The 15,453-nt window shown below is 38.0% G+C and overlaps 1 pseudogene; it reads left to right on the top strand.

Moving 5' to 3' along the window:
* The first annotated feature begins 6,697 nt into the window (after positions 1 to 6,697).
* Positions 6,698 to 10,886, top strand: LOC120781169 (annotated as a pseudogene).
* Positions 10,887 to 15,453: the final 4,567 nt, after the last annotated feature.

Genomic DNA, 15,453 nt, shown 5'->3' on the forward strand with positions numbered 1-15,453 from the left:
AATGAACGTCTAGCCACAATCCGCATCAAAGCGAGGTTTTTCAACATATCGCGAATCTGCGCCCACGCTCCGACAGAAAAGAAGGACAATGTGACCAAAGATGCCTTTTATGAGTGCTTGGAACGCACTTTTGAGAGATGCCCCCGCCACGATGTCGAAATCGTGCTTGGCGACTTTAACGCCAGGGTGGGCAAAGAAGGTATCTTTGGCCCTACGGTCGGTAAATTCAGCCTCCACGAGGAAACATCCCCAAACGGGTTGAGGCTGATCGACTTCGCCGGGCCCCGAAATATGGTTATCTGTAGTACTAGATTCCAGCACAAAAAAATTCATCAAGCTACCTGGCTGTCTCCGGAACGAAAACCACCAACCAGATCGATCATGTTGTGATAGACGGAAGACACGTCTCCAGTGTTTTAGATGTGCGTGCGCTCTGAGGTCCTAATATCGACTCGGACCACTATCTTGTTGCAGCCAAGATTCGCACCCGCCCCTGTGCAGCAAAAAACGCACGCCAACAAACTCAAGGAAGGTTCGACGTCGAAAAGCTGCAATCACAACAGACTGCCGAATGATTTTCTACTCGGCTTGCACTCCTGCTCTCTGAGGGCACTCATCAACAACTCGGTATAAGGGAACTGTGGGACGGCATTTCAAACTCCTTACGTACAGCTTCATCCGAAACCCTTGGTGCCGCGCCGCAGCGGAGAGAAAACAGGCTGCCTACCTCGCAACGTTACGATCGACCACAACACGTGCGGGATGGGATAGATACCGAGAATTGAAGAGGGAAGCGAGACGCATTTGCAGACAGAAAAAGAAAGAGGCCGAAATGCGTGAGTATGAAGAGCTTGATAAGCTGGCCGACAGGGGTAATGCTCGAAAATTCTACGAAAAAATGCGGCGGCTTACAGAAGGTTTCAAGACCGGAGCATACTCTTGTAGAACCCCCAAAGGTGATCTAGTGACCGATGCCCAGAGCATACTTAAATTATGGAGGGAACACTTCTCCAGCCTGCTGAATGGCAGTGAACGCACAACGCCAGGAGAAGGCGAACCCGATTCCCCAATCGATGACGATGGAGCAGACGTCCCATTGCCCGACCATGAAGAAGTTCGAATAGCAATTACCCGCCTGAAGAACAACAAAGCGACGGGGGCCGATGGATTGCCGGCCGAGCTATTCAAACACGGCGGCGAAGAACTGATAAGGAGCATGCATCAGCTTCTTTGTAAAATATGATCGGACGAAAGCATGCCCAACGATTGGAATTTAAGTGTGCTATGCCCAATCCATAAAAAAGAAGACCCCACAAGCGAGCGTATTGTGTGAAAGATTACAGCCCACCGTCAACAAACTGATTGACCTGTATCAGTGTGGCACTTAGACCTGGAAAATCAACAACCGACCAGATATTCACCATGCGCCAAATCTTGGAAAAGACCCGTGAAAGGAGAATCGACACACACCACCTCTTCGTCGATTTCAAAGCTGCTTTCGACAGCACGAAAAGGAACTGCCTCTATGCCGCGATGTCTGAATTTGGTATCCCCGCATAACTAATACGGCTGTGTAAACTGACGTTAAGCAACACGAAGAGCTCCGTCAGAATCGGGAAGGACCTCTCCGAGCCGTTCGATACCAAACGAGGTTTCAGACAAGGCGATGATATTGATATCATCGGCCTTAACACCCGCGCCGTTAGTTCTGCTTTCTCCAGACTAGACAAGGAAGCAAAACAAATGGGTCTGGCAGTGAACGAGGGCAAGACGAAATATCTCCTGTCATCAAACAAACAGTCGTCGCGACTTGGCACTCACGTCACTGATGACAGTCATAACTTTGAAGTTGTAGATAATTTCGTCTATTTAGGAACCAGTATTAACACCACCAACAATGTCAGCCTGGAAATCCAACGCAGGATTGCTCTTGCCAACAGGTGCTACTTCGGACTGAGTAGGCAATTGAAAAGTAAAGTCCTCTCTCGACGAACAAAAGCCAAACTCTATAAGTCGCTCATAACTCCCGTCCTGCTATATGGTGCAGAGACTTGGACGATGTCAACAACTGATGAGTCGACGTTGCGAGTTTTCGAGAGAAAGCTTCTGCGAAAGATTTATGGTCCTTTGCGCGTTGGCCACGGCGAATATCGCATTCGATGGAACGATGAGCTGTACGAGATATACGACGACATTGACATAGTTCAGCGAATTAAAAGACAGCGGCTACGCTGGCTAGGTCATGTTGTCCGAATGGACGAAAACACTCCAGCTCTGCAAGTATTCGACGCTGTACCCGCCGAGGGAGCAGAGGAAGAGGAAGACCTCCACTCCGTTGGAAGGACCAAGTGGAGAAGGACCTGGCTACGCTTGGAATATCCAATTGGCGCCACGTAGCGAAAAGGAGAAACGACTGGCGCGCTGTTGTTAACTCGGCTATAATCGCGTAAGCGGTGTCTACGCCAATTAAGAAGAAGAAGAACATTTTAATACTGTGGGATATAAATTAGGGTTAAAAACAAGAATGAATTAAAAAAGAGACAAAATTCACCTCACAAAAAGTTTGCGCACAAAAAAATAAAAAAATTAATAAAATGTATTTTATAGCAAAATGACAGTGTCTAGTAACTAGTTGGATACCCTTTGCGTTGTGGAACCTCTCTTAGTCGTTTTGGCATTGAATTTACGAGATTTGATGTCTCCTCCGATGTGATTTTGCTCCATTCCTCAAGGATAACATTTTTTAGCATCTCCTTCGAAGAAATGTGGTGTTGGCGGATTCGACGCTCTAATAAATCCCATATGTGCTCCATGGAGTTGATATCTGGTGATTAAGGGGGTGTATGTAGTTGTTTGGGCACATTGTAGAGGAGCCAGAGCTTAAGGGTGCTTGGGGTCATTGTTTTGTTGAAATAAATACCTGTCTTCAAATTCCAATTTAACTGCGCTTTGCTTTAAATTCGCCTTAAGAATATCCAAATAAACTCTTTTATCCATTGTTGACTCAATTATTTGGATATTACCCACTCCTTTACTGGACATACACCCCCACACCATCACGCCACCACCACCGTGTTTCACGGTCGCCGCGAGATTTTCTTTATTGAGTGCAGTTCCGGGTTTTCTCCAAACAAGCTTTCGTCCTTTTATTCCAAATATACAAAACTTGCTTTCATCTGAGAAAATAACACGTTCCCAGAACTCAGGCGGCTTATGAATGTGCTCGTTAGCAAATGCAACTCGTTTTAGCCTGTCGGTCAATGATATGAATGGCTTCTTTCGTGCGACTCGGCTCCGATAACCGGTTTTTTTTTGAAAATTTTGCATACGGTGTCACTGCAAATTGTTTTCTGGAACCTTATTTTAACATCTCTGGCAACATCTGAAGCCTTCACCTTTGGATTTTTTTATAATTCCTTAAGAACGTAGCGCTTTTCACGGTGGCTTAGTTTAAGGGGACGCCCTGAACGAGGCTTTGTGGCGGTAGAACCCATCGATTTGTACATTTCGATCACTCTTTGAATCGAGGAGTGTGCTCTGCCCACCGTCTGACCGATTTCTTTCCATAATTTTACAATCATTTCTCTTTCACCGCGGCTGCTTGGTTTTCTTTGTCTGCCCATTTTACAAAATTTTCTTTTATTGTTTAAAATTTCAGGAAAATAGTTTATTTGATTTGAACAAATCTGATGTAACTAGTTTTAGTGCGACTTTTCCAGAAAAAACTATTGGGATTCCCCTCGTTTTATTTTGTACGCAAACCTTTTCTGCGACGATGTTGCCAACATTTTTAATAATTGTTAAAAAAACAGTTTGCCACATTTTATGATGGTTTCAAATTTCGAAAATTTCTTCTATGATATTCTAATTTTATAATGCAACCATAAAAATTAAAGTTTGTTTGTGTTAAAATTCATAATGAGCCATACAAATATGCTGGAAATTTTGTACGCAAACTTTTTCTGACTAGTGTATATGTTTTCTCCACGTACTTAAGTCTTCTATCTAGGTGAATGCCAAGATACTAAGTTACTTCATTCGCGTGGGGTACTAAAATATTATTTATTTTTACTGCCGGGTACATTTTTTGTCTTAACGAAAATGTAACATGTTTACACTTTTATTCATTCACATTTATACGCCAGTTGGCCAGCCATTCTTCGACAAACCTTAAGTGCTCGGCTAATATTCTTGATGCTATTATGTGGCATTTGTTACGGCTCATTATAAGTACCTGTGTCGTCCGCAAAAGTTAAAGTTAATACATTGTTAGCTATTGGAAGATCTGCTTTATATATGATGTATAGTGTTGGGCATAAAACACCAGCCCTTATCTGTCGTTCATCAGATATGAAATCTCCCACTTTTGCCATAAATTTTCTATTTTTTAAATAAGACTCCAATGTTTTATACAATTCTAAAGATTGGATATTTTTAATCAAATATAAAAGGCTCTCATGCAACACCTTATCAAACGCCAGAGCTACGTCTAGAAATATATGTAGCTGAACAGTACTCTCTGTACTCAAATGCTTTTCTTATTTCGTTAGTAATTCTATTTACTTGCTCTATCGTGCTATGTTTTTGACGAAACCCGAATTGGTGCGTTGGTATTATATTATTTTCGTGGAGAAAAGGAGTCATCTTTGATAGTAACAATTTTACAAGTATTTTAGAAAGACAGTGTAGAAGACTGATTGGTCTGTATGAAGACGACTGTGTTAAGTCTTTCCTAGGTTTATCTAACAAGATAATCTGCAGCTTTTTCCATGAATTAGGATAGGATCCAAAATTAAGAACTGCATTGAATATTATCATGTCCTGGTGACTTTTTTGGGTTAAGTTTATTTTTTCTTCTATAACTTCAGAAGTAAAAGTCTTAATAGGAACAAGCGACTCTTTTGCGGTATTCGGCAAGGTTGGCAACTTAAATTACCATTTAACTGTCTTAGAAACATGTTGGAATCTACTAATGGGTTGAAAGACTTTTGGTGTTTCCAAAGAGAGTTTGGCTCTCTAGAATTTGGACACAGTTTCTATATGTACATATATAATTTTCAGTGTTGTGTTCCTCCTCGTGTTTAAGCGCTTTGTTTTAACTTTCGTATGGCAGATTTTAGTTGAAGCAGAGTTGTAGGGGAGCGATTTAACTGTCTTCACGTCTAGCTCCCCTTTTCTCATTTACAAGTTTCTCTATTTCATTATTGGCGATCTTTCTAAAACCAACTGGTTTATTGTTTCTTGTTGGTGTTGCCAATACAGCTGCATTAGTTATTACGTCATTAAATTTCTTTTATCAATGTCTCTTCCTGTATCTATTTTGCAATCAATAATGATGTGACTGCTGATACATACATACATATATTTTCTATACTTCAACCAGTTAGTTTTATGTGATGTTAGAAAAACTTTTGGCTCAAATATCATGGGCTGTTCGTATAACTTTATTAGTACAGGAGAATGATCAGATGATAAGTCTGTACATGTATCAGCTGTCATAAGCGATCTATCTATATTTTTGACTACAGCAAAATCTATTAAGTCTGGTATTTTTTTCTATCACTGGGCTAGTATGTCGTCTTACCAGGAGATACATCCAGATTATTATGCCTATTTATAATAGTGTAGTACAGCTGTCGTCCTTTCGGATTAATATGACGTGAGCCCCAGTACGTGTGTTTTGCGTTGTAATCTCCCCCAGCTAGAAATCTTTGACCTAGAGTTCCAAAAAAGTCTTTAAATTAGCTTTCTGTACTTTTAAAACGGGGTGGACAGTTTATAGCCGTAAGGTTTAAGTCGCAACCCCGATTTTTTAGTGATATTGTTGTAGCTTGTAACTGTGGAGTAGCATGAGATAGTACAACATATTGGTTTAAACGATTTCTAATCAACACTGCCGTGCCATGCGTTTTTCCATCCGTATGATTTGTGACATAGAGTCTAAATCCCGGCATATTGAAATTATTTTTACATCTACATACAGTGAATCAATTAAGTTTAGGTACAAAGGCATTTTCTCTAATAAACCTATAATTTCTTCATTAAACTTTGTAAAAAAAAATAATTTTTTTGTCAATTCCAATAACGAGCATATTTTAATGCATTTATTTTAAAATCAGTCACTTTTTTCTATAAACACAACAAAATATAACAACAAAAGCATAAATTCCATTGATTTAACGTCAATAAAGTTTTGGTACAAAAACGAAAAGAAATTAAAATATGATTTATACAAAAAAGACAATATAATTTTAATACTTTGTGGGACCTCCTTTAGCTTTAATTATTGCTTGTAAACGGCGATGCATGCTTTTTACTAGCACATTAGTGTCAGACTTTGTAATTTTGGCCCATTCAATTCCTATAGCGGCTTTTAAGGTATCCTTAGACGAAATATTGTGTTTTCGAATCCTTTTTCTATCAAATCCCATATGTGCTCTATAGGATTAATGTCGGGTGATTGTGGTGGCGTTTGGAGTTGCTTGCAGTTATATAGGAGCCATTCACGGACTAGATACGACGTGTGTTTAGGGTCGTTATCTTGTTGAAAAAGAAATTGGCTGCTGTTGAGACCCAATTTTTGCACGCTTGGGCGCAAATTTTTTTCAGAATATCCAGATACATAAATTTGTTCATTTTATCTGTTATAAACTCCAAATTACCCACGCCTGATGCAGCCATACATCCCCATACCATGATGTTTCCCCCACCATGTTTCACTGTAGGTATTAAGTTATTTTCTTGCATCTCTGCATTGGCACGCCTCCACACTTTTATTACTCCGTCCGACCCAAAAATGTTGAATTTTGATTCGTCAGTGAATACAACATTCTCCCAAAACGATTCTGGTTTTTCAAGATGTTCTTTAGCAAATTGTAATCTTTTTTTCTTGTTTGCTTTTGATATGAATGGTTTACGTCGCGCAGTTCGTCCGTAATAACCAGCTTTGTGCAGCACATTTCTCACAGTTTGAGGATTTACATTTTTTTGAAATTCCACGTTTATATTATATGCAATCTTTACTGCTGAAATACGAGGATTTCGCTTGACAGCAGTGATGGCATTACGTTCTTCGCAAGGCGTTAATACTTTAGGTCTGCCGGACCTATGTTTTATATTTAGATCTCCGTTAGATGTATAGGATTTTATAATATTATAAACACTTGAATGTCGTTTCCCCACTATTGTTCCAATTTCCCGTAGAGTTTTATTCTCCAAATATAATTTTAATATCAATTTTCTTACTTCGAGCGAAATTTGTAAACCGCGGCCCATTTTTTTTTATTTCAACAAATAAATACAATAAACTTTTATAGTTTTACACTTTCACACTTGACTATGTCTAGTTTACTGTCCAGCTTAAACAAATAACTAAAAAAAATTAACCAAACGCAACAAAAACCAAAACAATATGACACGATGAATGAAGTGTACCTAAACTATTTTGAGTACTTTCTGGCTGCTTTTTTAATTCACAGCGTCTAATTGGCGCCGCAAGACAGATAACGGCATACCATTCACTCAGTAACGTTGAGCATAATGCAGTTCTTGGAAAGTACATAACGGTGTTTTTAAAACTTTTGTTGAAATTAGTTGTTTCAATGATTTTAGCTCGAAATTGTTACTGTACCTAAACTTTATTGATTCACTGTACATACATACATATAATTTTTTCAGACAGAAATCTAATAATCTCTAATTTATGTTGGTTAACACCGTAAGCATGCCATATACAGATGTTTAGTAAGTCAATTTTTTACTTAATAAATTTTGCAGCATTCGATTTTGTGATTTTATTAAATCTTGGATCATGTTTTGCATGCTAGACATAAACTGTGCCATACACTGTGTAAGATTTATAATCATAGTTTCAATACCTCCATTTGGAGAATTATGCGGCAGTTGCATTTGCACAGTGTTGCCTTTCACCATATTTGCATAGCTTCCTTCCATATTATTACTGATAGAAGTAATAGGATTTGAGCTTTTCTCTGAGGTTGCTATATTATATTATTACAGGGTGTTTGGTTTCGGTTACGACGTGCTCGAATGCCCTTCGATTTCAAATCTTTATATATAGGACAACCCCTGTAGTGAACAGTGTGATTTCCTCCAAAATTGCAGCATTTTTTATTTAATCTTTTCTTAAGGGAGCATTTTGAAGTGGGATGTAAATCTCCACATACCACATAGACACTGCGTAGCGTGCAATATGATTTGGTATGCCCATATTCTTGGCAGTTTGTACATTGTACCGGACCATTTCTTTTATGTGGTTCTTCAACAGTAACTCTACGATGGAGCAGATATTTTAAATTGAAAATCGGGTGTATTTCATTTTTGTTTAGTTGGTTACAATTTGGCATCAATTCTTTTTTGAACATTGGCTGTAGGGTACTTTGTTTCTATTAAATATATTTACAACAGTTTTAATACCAAAATCGCATTATTCCACTGCTTCTTTGACTTCAATAGAGTCTACAACTAGGCCCGTAGAGTTCTTCAGTTGGTACGAATAATAATTCTTGTTTTTATTTGACAAAAATTTAACGATTTCCATAAAACTTTTTTCGAAATAGAACTGACTTTTTGTTTCGTCCATATTGCCTTTTTTCCAAGGCACGATATGATAGTTGTTAGTACAATTTCATTTAATTTCGCAACTAGAGTATTACTGCTACGCTCGCGCAAATATATTGGAGATGGTTTGGCATTAACGACTGTGGTGCTATCCTTCGCATCGTCGTCTGAACCATTGCTTAGTATGGCAAATCCGTTGCCAATAAGGATTTCTGGCTTTTTACCATTCGGCGTGCTTGTTTGAAATTTTTTGGTATTTACCGCTGATTTAACTGGAGTTAAATTCCTTTTTACGTTAATATAGCGATCAATACCAGCCTGAACAGGAGACCATTTTTTGCTTGTTCCATTCTCACCTTGCATTTTGTTTTCCTTCTCTGTCCGGGTGCTTGCTGGTACCTGCATGTTGGTTGCTGTCAGCGTATTTGTTGTTGCCCGATTGCTGTTCTCCGCTGTTCTGCTGACTGCATTTGCTTAAGCGCCAAATACACGACACGAACATTTCCGCGAACATTCCCGTTATGTCATGTTTCTGCGAACTTTTCTGTCGTGTATTGTGGTGTTTGCCAGTTCGCGCAAATGTTCGCCGCAAATTAAAATATTTTGATATATTTGTTCGTGCGTGTATAGCGAAATATATATGTAGCTCATAATCGTAGTAATTTCTGAACGGGACAGACGTACGCGGAAAAGTAAAATGGACAATACAAAATTTCTGAGTGAATTTATTGAAATGTATAAATCTTTGCCATCATTATGGCAAGTAAAAAGCAAAGATTATTGCAATAGAATTAAAAAGAATAATGATTATGCGACTTTAATCGAAAAATTAAAGGAAGTAGTAGACTAAGTTAGTTTGCGGGCGCAATAGCGGTGTGAATCAAAAAAAAAAGAGAGATAGTTTGAAGTCTGGTGCTGGTGCTGAGGATGAATATGTTCCTACTCTTTGGTGCTATGATTTGCTATGCTTTTTGAACACAAACATTCATTTTGTTTTTATTCCGTAAATGATTCACTTTCTTATATTTAATATATTGTTCTGCCACGGAACTGCTCCCACTGTATTAAAATAATTACAATATTTTTCTCGAGTAGTTTTTGCTAAATTATATGCATTCTTTGCACTTGAAACTTGAAGAGCTTTAAGTCCATGGTCATTATGCCAACCGGCGTATTCTATCGCTCCGGGATTTGTACGTCTCCTCATTTTTCCTCCGTAAAAAGTTATGCAAGTAGCAACAGGTTAACACAATTTTCGTGACTTTTTCTGGTGATAAATTAATAGTTTGTAGGAAAATTCTAAATCTTGATGCTAAAATGCCAAAACAGTTTTCAACAATTATTCTCGCCCGAGAAATCCTGTAGTTAAAAATTATTTCTTCTTCCTTGAGTGTGTTGTGGCTAAACGGCTTCATGATATTTTCTAACAGGGGAAAAGAATCGTCAGCTACGAATACAAATGGTAGTTTTTCTTCGCAGTTTGGAAGCGGCTGAGGGTCAGGAATTTTCAATGTTTTAATTTTTAGAGATGTAAAAAATTTTGTTTCGCTAAAAAGGCCGGCATCAGATGCTCTTCCACTTGTGCCAACATCCACCATCAAAAATTCGTAACTAGCATTAACCACTGCCATTAAAATGATGGAAAATTAAATAATTATAATTATAATAAAAAAGATCCAAATCCAGGTGGCTTTGTTATATTGACGAGTTTTCCATCAATTGCGCCTATACAATTTGGGAAGTTCCAGCGTGCATCAAAAGTTTTCGCTTCTACCTTCCAATCTTTTTCAGTTTGTGGAAGCTGAAAAGTAAGGAAAAAGTTATAAATCTTTCTTTTTAGGATTTCACTGTTCGACCAAGCAAAACAAAAGTTTCTGAAGAAGATAAACTCTATTAAAATTGCATGCGAGAGACTTGTCAACAGCCGTGAACCCACAGAAGGTGACTCTTGGCTCAATCGTGGGCTTCACAATATAGTGAAATGGAGACCTCCCAGAAAACGACTGCGCGAAAAATCATGTCAGATGTTTTATTTCAAGGTTGCTTGGGAGCATTGGAATTCGGACACGCGATTCAAATCCAAAATGTTTTTAACCCAAGTCAAATATTAACACCAAATGTCATCCCGCAATACCCAATGCGTACGTCTACGCAACTTAACTACGCGGTGCCCCAGCACATGCAGAAATATACAATAAGAGTTCCGACTCCTTTAAGTAGTGGCTCGTCCATAAACAGTAGTAGAATGTCACCTTAAGTCACACAAAACGTACGAATCGTTGAAAATACATCATCCCTTAATTTGAGCTCGGTAGAAAACTTGCAAAATTTCTTTGCATCGTTTGAAACGGACGAATAATTTATTTTTATCATACCCTGAACAGGGTATATTAAGTTTGTCACAAAGTTTGTAACACCCAGAAGCAATCGTCGGAGGCCCTACAAAGTAAAGTAGATATATATATAAATGATCAGTATGTCGAGCTGAGTCGATTTAGCCATGTCCGTCTGTCTGTCCGTCTGTCTGTCTGTATATATACGAACTAGTCCCTCAGTTTTTAAGATATCGTTTTGAAATTTTGCAAACGTCACTTTCTCTTCAAGAAGCTGCTCATTTATCGAAAATATCGGACCACTATAACATATAGCTGCCATACAAACTGAACGATCGGAATCAAATGCTTGTATGGAAAACTTTCACATTTTACAAGATATATTCACGAAATTTGGTATATATTATTTTCTAAGGCAACAATTAATCTCCGAAGAAATTGTTCAGATCGGTTAACTATAGCATATAGCTGCCATACAAACTGATCGATCGGAATCAAGTTCTTGTATGGACAACTTTCACATTTGACAAGATATATGCACGAAATTTGGTATATATTATTTTCTAAAGCAACAATGTATTCTCCGGAGAAATTGTTCAGATCGGTTAACTATAGCATATAGCTGCCATACAAACTGATCGATCGGAATCAAATGCTTGTATGGAAAACTTTCACATTTTACAAGATATATTCACGAAATTTGGTATATATTATTTTCTAAAGCAACAATGTAATCTCCGAAGAAATTTTTGAGATCGGTTAACTGTAGCATATAGCTGCCATACAAACTGAACGATCGGAATCAAGTTCTTGTATGGACAACTTTCACATTTGACAAGATATATTCTCGAAATTTGGTAATCTCCGAAGAAAATGTTCAGATCGGTTAACTATAGCATATAGCTTCCACACCAACTGAGCACATAGTTACTAACAGAAATGTACTTGTGAAGGGTATTTAGCTTCGGTGCAACCGAAGTTAACGTTTTTTCTTGTTTTTACTTCAAAAAACCAATAATTTTCAGACACACATATGTACACATGAAAGTTTTCTTGTTTAGTCGAAAACAAATAATTTAATCAATAAATAATTACCTTAATAAAATCTTTTAATTGACTTATTGTGGCATCACAAGTCTCTGTAAGTATTTTTCCAATCGTTTGGGGCGCAATTGCTGTCAAAAATTTTAAGTCTTCAAAGCTATTTCCACTAGCTAGAAAGCGCAAAGTTAAAGCAAGGCGGTGATGAGGGGGAATCGCTTCTCTCATTATTGTATCCCGTTTCGTTATGACATTTTTTGTAAAAGTTGGTCAAATGTTGCCTTGCTCACACGAACGTAATTTTTTAAATCATTTTGTGACGTGAATTCCAGTTCTTTAATAAGCTCACTTTGTCCAAGAACTGCTCGTTTTTTAAACCATTCTTTGCACCAAATTCTTTTTTTGCGATCTTCTCTCTTTTTTCTACGCTTAATTGCCACAGCGAGCAATATTGCTGCAGCACAATTATTGTCCATATTCATCGCTGTCTGACAGAGAACTAATGTTCGGCCAAAAGTTCGTATGGTGTATGGCCAAAGCTGCTAACAAGATTGCGGAATGTTCACAAAAATGTTCGTGTTGTGTATTTGGCGCTTTAGTTGCCCTTTCAGCTGATCGCTGCGATGATGAGTCATCGCCGTTAGTTTTGTTTTTGCCAGGAGTTGCTGTTGTAGGCTCGACAAAGCTAAAGTAGGCATTTAAAGAATGCCTACGGCTTTGCTGGTGAGGCTGAAAGTGTAAACACAATGGCTACGACAGACTGCAAACTACATCTGTCAAATATTAAAATACACACGTTCTTATGGAAGGGGGCCGTCGTCCCGGGAGCAACTTCTTGGGGGCGGCAAAATGGTATTTAAAAACTCCAATTCCGGCAAAAATTCCTGCAAATTGTGTCAAAAGAGTACAAGAGATAGGGCGAAAGTGAGTTTTTTCTATGGCTTTTAATAAGATGTCTTGTAAATTTACTATCAATTTCCTCAAAAACCGTTTTGTGAGAATTTTGGAACTTCAGAATTTGTGGTGGCGTTCCTAAATTTTATATACTTAATATCGGAGGTATTTTGTAAAAATTCACTTTTTTTCGAACCGCCTCATGAAACTTGTAGGTAGGTAGATAAAGGGGGCGCCAGAACATCCTTGGCCCCGGGCGCCCGAAGTTGTAGCTACGCCACTGGCTTCGGTGCAGCCGAAGTTAACGTTTTTTCTTGTTTTAGTTTTGTTTGGCTTTATATCGTGGAAAGACTTACCCCTGAATAACGATTGCTAATCGTTCATTTCTATTACCGAAATTCACGTTCTGTGAAAACTATTTTTTGCGCTTCACTCAACTCAACGGTCAACATAGTCGGTCTACTGAGCATACGATTCTAAACACCATTACTCATTTTGAGACCCTGCATTCATTATTGGATAATATTTGAACGAATAGACGACGTCCAGAACACTGTGCACAAAATATAGCAAGCGCAGCTGAGGGTGTGCACGAAGACCATGAAGAGTCGATTCGGCGCCGTCCGCAACAACTCGGACTGACGAATGGAACGATTTTACAAATGTTACATCGACATCTGAAATTGGAAGCGTACAAAATAGAGCTTGTCCACGAACTGAAACCGCTCGATCTTCCCAAGCGACATCGCTTTGCTTCATTGGCTCTTGAAAAGTTCCAAGAAGATCCGAAATTTTCGAGCCACATTTTTTCAGCGATGGGAGCCATTTCTGACTCAAGGGTATGTAAACAAGTAAAATTGTCGCATTTGGGACCAGCCTGAACTTGCAAAGGTTCAAGAGCTGCCAACTCATTCAGGAAAAATAGGAGTTTGGTGTGGTTTTTATATTTCTTTAAAAATGACGGTAAGAATTTAACCGTTAATGGAGACCGTTATCGAGCCATAATAACCTTCCTATTTGATGTCTGAAATTGAATCTCGCGATCTTGGCGAGATTTGGTTTCAACAAGACGGCATCAAGCAATGGATTTATTGAGAGAACACTTTGTTGAGCAAATAATTTCACGTTTTGAACATAACGATTGGCTACCAAAGATCGTGTGATATCACACGGTTAGACTTTTTTCTGTGGAGATATATAAAGTCTAAAGTCTATCCGGACACTCCAGCTTCGATACAGGTCTTAAAGCAAAACATCACAAGTGTCATTTGCCTTTTACCAGTCGAATGCTAGCCGCGGGCAGCATTTGAAAAAGATAATCTTCAATACAAAAAATGCCAAAGAATGTTCTCTCGAATGATAATAAACCTTTCCCAACTTTTCTTTGTTGTTTCTTTAAAAAGTAGAAAACCTGCAAATGGATCATCCTCGATATATAGTACATATGTATGTATACTGACTTATATATTAAGCATAAGGTTTGTTAGAAGAACGAAGATCCTTATATGTAATATGGGGAATTGGAGTAGTATCCACCACATTTTATCTAATTTGCCTATACCACATACTTAAAAATGTTCCCTGGGTTTTAAAAAGTACTTTACATACAATCACCAATCATATGATGTAAAGTCAGCCGAATGTTATATGTTTGTTATATCTTTTTGTTTATTTATTGGCCAGATTCAACCCGTTTTTGATACTACTATTTGGAAAGGATTATCCTTGAATTTCATTTGTATATCCAGAATGTTAAACGATATTACAGATACTGCGGTCCACATTTCCGGTATATGTGGTCATATGGTAACATGTGGCGTAGCTACCTAGGGGTTAAACGGGGCAGTGCCCCGGGGCCCTTAAGCTCAGGGGGCCCTCGAATCCTTACCAGAAGATATTTCTTATATATTCGAACTGAACTTTTGGAAAGTTCTCGCATTTTCAAAATAAATGTGACACGTTCAACCCCACCTTAATCATGACAACTCAGTTGAGAGAAATTTAAAAGTTATGCCTAAGAAATTCCCCTAAATTCTTGCTGTAGGTTGGCAGTGTTGTCAATTATCCATCAAATTGTAATGTACGTTATTATTTGTCGATATGCCTTTTGTTATGAATTCGATTTTTTTCGAGAACGGTTGAAAAATTAATGTTGTCTTAGGAGTAAGTAAACAAATTTCAATAAACTTTTTTGTACTATTGTAGTTGTTCAAGTTTATTTGATTTTACCACTCATATTGTTCACTGAGTCAAAGAATCGTGTCAAATCTATATTTTCGGCTACAGCCGAAATTCGAAATATCATGAAAAAGCGGAAGTTACCTGCAGTAGGTACATTAATACAGGTCTGAAATAAAACTTCGTTATTTTGATATTATTAAAGCGTTATCAGAATTAGTTCTAGAGAGTCCTAGTAAAGATGGTCATAGTGTAGCAGAGAGCATTAAAACAAAAATACTAAATTTCGAGTTCGTGTTGCTTAACGAATTCATGCACAGTGTATTGAACAACATCAATAATGCAGCCAAAATGTTATTAATAAACAAACAAATTGAGCACGAAATAAAAAGTAACATGTAAGTAAAGGCTAAGTTCGGATGCAATC

This window comes from Bactrocera tryoni, unplaced genomic scaffold (genome assembly GCF_016617805.1).
Source record: "Bactrocera tryoni isolate S06 unplaced genomic scaffold, CSIRO_BtryS06_freeze2 scaffold_441, whole genome shotgun sequence".
Taxonomy (NCBI): Eukaryota; Metazoa; Arthropoda; class Insecta; order Diptera; family Tephritidae; genus Bactrocera; species Bactrocera tryoni.